The following is a 3,391-nucleotide window of genomic DNA, read 5'->3' as shown; positions in this document are numbered from 1 at the left end:
TACTCCCATACCTGTTGCCTAATCCAGTCCACCTACTGCATTTTCACTCTCCCCTTCCCCTTGTTAATTCACAATGATACTAAGATAAGGTGACAATATGACCTAAAGATTGGGGTCTTTGGAAAACCAAAAGAGCTTCTCTATCTCTGTATCTTCTTTATCTAAAGAGAAGGTTCCTGAATGTCTAGTGGTTCTCTGAGAAGCTAGGGAGCTTTGTTACAAATGTATTAGCTTGGGCCCCATCCCAGTCCAACTGAAGCAGAATCTGTATTTTACCAAGATTCCCAGGGACTTCCCTGTGTATGAAAAGTTCTGGGGCTCTGAGGCTCTGAGGCTCTAGAGTTGGAACAGAGTCTCTACTTAGGTCAACTATCAGATCTTGGAAATGTAAACAAACAATAAGCTATGTTGGGCCTATTGGGTCATTTGCTCTCAGTAAAAAAATATGTTCATTTTCATCATCTTCATCAGCATTTAGTGAAAAGCTCATGAACAGTGGAAAAAGCATGTAGGGTATTCATTGAGTTATATCTAATTTCATAGATGTTCCAGTCTCCATTCCACCTCTAGTAATCTCCCAGTTCACAGGTAAATGTCCACAAGTGTATTATTAAGTCCCCAAATGTCATAGTCAGTGAAAACTTTAAAGGTCATCTGGCCAGTGATTCTCAAATGCTATTCCATGGACTAGTTCTGAATCACCTAGAAAGCATTTCAAAAAAGCAGATTTCTAGGATATAGAATCAGCTCATTAAATCTGGAAAGAGAGCCTTAGCTGGCTTGGCTCAGTGGATAGAGCATCAGCCTGCGGACTGAAGGGTCCCAGGTTCGATTCTGGCCAGGGAAACTGGGTTGCGGGCTCAATCCCCAGTGGGGGTTGTGCATGAGGCAGCCGATCAATGAGTCTCTCTTATCATTGATGTTTCTATCTCTCTCTCCTTCTCCCTTCCTCTCTGAAATCAATAAAGAAATATAAATTTTTTTAAAAATCTGGAAAGAGGCCATGGAATACGTATTTTCTAAAAATTCCCATGTGATTCCATTTGTTTTGTTCCACCCATGCATTCCCCTCCACAGCTTCTCTACCACCTCTGCCTGAATACCTGCAGGGACAGGTACATTTCACTTCAGAGAACTAACTGTTATAAAATTCCTTCCAACACATCGAGCAGCTCTTCAAGTGTATGACTCCAGGCACTGTGTCCATCCATGTCTTCTCCCTGATAACACTTTTTGCCTTGAAGTCTATTTTGTCCAGTAATAATGAAACTACCAGCTTTCTTTTTCTACTCTTTTACTTTTAACATGTGACCAGCTGCTGGTAGTCTTGGTGTGGATACTCATGTTCTGCATCCCAGATTCCAGCCAGTTCTCCTTGCCCTCCACAGCTTGCAGTAGGTGGCAATCTCCACGTCCAGGGCTAGATTGACGTTTATGAGTTCTTGGTACTCACACAGCTGCCGGGCCACGTCCTGCTTGGTGTTCCTCAGAGCAGCCTCCAGCTCAGCCACCTTGAACTGAGCATCCTTGATGGCCAGCTCCCCACTCTTCTCGGCGTCGGCAATGGTGGCCTCCAGGGAAGCCCTATGGCTTTGAGACCTTCAAGCTCAGCCTGGAGTTGGTTGATGTCCAGTTCATCTTAGAAATCTGTCTTCATGTGATGCAGGTCATCCCCATGCTTCCCAACCAACATCTGCAGCTCCTTGTACTTGATCTAGTACATGGTTTAAACCTCAGCCCAGCTGTGGTTTGCAATGTCCTAGTACTGGGCCTTGACCTTGAGATCCAGAGAGCAGTTGTTGTCCATGAATAACACCACAGATGTGTCCAAGATCTGGGACTGCAGTTCACAAATCTTTTCATACAGCTGCCTGTAGAAGTTGATCTCATCGGTCAGCCCTTCCAGGCGGGACGCCAGCTGTACCTTGTTCATGTAAGCTTCATTCACATCCTTCTTGATGAGGACAAATTCGTTCTCCATCTCGGTGCTTGTTGGTCTCATCCTCATACTTATTCTTTAAGTCTTCCATCAGTCCCTGCATGTTGCCAAACTCTGCCTCCAGCCTCAGTTTCTCCAGAGCCCGTGTGTCCACCTACCACTGAAGGTTGTTGATGTAGCCCTCAAACGCGTGGTCCATGCTACTGTGAGTTGTCTTCTGCTGCTGCAGGAGGTTCCATTTGGTCTCCAGAATCTTATTCTGCTGCTCCAGGCTTCGCACCTTATCTACGAAGGAAGCACACTTGTTGAGGGTCTTGATCTACTCCTTCTCCTGGTTGCACACAGCCTGGATGTTAGGGTCCACCTCCAGCTTTAGGGGGTTCAGCAGGCTCTGGTTCACTTGGACAGCTGTGTTGCTCCCCATACTCCCAGGCCCACCATACCCCCCAGCCAGACAGGGCACTCTGGTAGCTGCTGCCCACCTGGGAAAAGTCCGAGGAGCTGGTGCGGGTGCTGGGCCCACTGGAGTATGAGTGGCTGCTGAAGGCCCAGGTGCCAGAGGTGGACACCTGGTAGGTCTTCTGGGTCACTCTTGTGGACATGGTGGAGGCTGGAGTGGAGGCGAGGAGGCTGAACCAAACAGAGATTCTAGCAGGAGAGCCAAAAAGCTGCTTGATTTCACATGTGTGTTTTGTAATTTTGTATTGTGAATTGTCTTCAGTAGGGTTTATCTGGGAAGTGTTGCCTGGGTGAAGGAATGGTCCTTCCAAAGAGATTTGTGCTTTGTCTTCTGCCAGTTGACCCAAAAATATCACCAACTTCAGACCACTTTTATGTTAATTGCAATTAATGTAAATTAAGCCCAAGCCTGCATGAGGAGCAGAGCCATCCTTAGGGGAGGTTTGCTCTCATCTAGAGCCCAGGCTGAGAGAAAGTTTTCTGGTGTTGATGGACAGGTTTTTATTTCCTATTGCCTCCTTTTCTGGGTGTCCTAGATTTATGCAGGGATCTCAGTAGTAATTCCTGCCTCATAGAGGAGACTTTCCTCCTGTCCCTGGTGTTAACAGAGTGCCACGTGGACAATGTGCCCTAGGGCAGCTAGTGTCAGCTCATAAACTCACCAGTCTGTTGTTTTGTTTTCAGTGCGGGGGGATTTCCCTTTCTTGTGATAGCAAGAGGATTTTAAAAAATGTACTTAACCTAGAATTTCTAGGTGATAGTGGCAGTAAGGCAGGCTTTCAGTTGATCTAGCCTGCAATATGGATAAAAATAAAAGTGCCGTGTTATCTGTATGCAGCCTTTTATATTAACTAAGTAATAATTTGTCTCACAAGAGATTCTCAACCATTTTCAAAACTGAAGCCTATACTAATCTCAAAATGCCTTCACCAAAGAGCAATGCTTGTTATACCTGTAAATGTTCATATGCAAAGTGGGGCTGTTAAACAGTGA

The 3,391-nt window shown here is 45.7% G+C and overlaps 1 pseudogene; it reads right to left on the bottom strand.

Annotated features, from left to right (window-relative positions):
- Nucleotides 1-1,269: 1,269 nt before the first annotated feature.
- On the bottom strand, nucleotides 1,270-2,541 carry LOC103305345 (keratin, type II cytoskeletal 8-like; annotated as a pseudogene).
- Between the last annotated feature and the right edge of the window lie 850 nt (nucleotides 2,542-3,391).

This window comes from Eptesicus fuscus, chromosome 4 (genome assembly GCF_027574615.1).
Source record: "Eptesicus fuscus isolate TK198812 chromosome 4, DD_ASM_mEF_20220401, whole genome shotgun sequence".
NCBI classification, from domain to species: Eukaryota; Metazoa; Chordata; class Mammalia; order Chiroptera; family Vespertilionidae; genus Eptesicus; species Eptesicus fuscus.
Note: the sequence above shows the minus strand (reverse complement) of the source record. Positions and strands in the feature narration are given on the sequence as shown.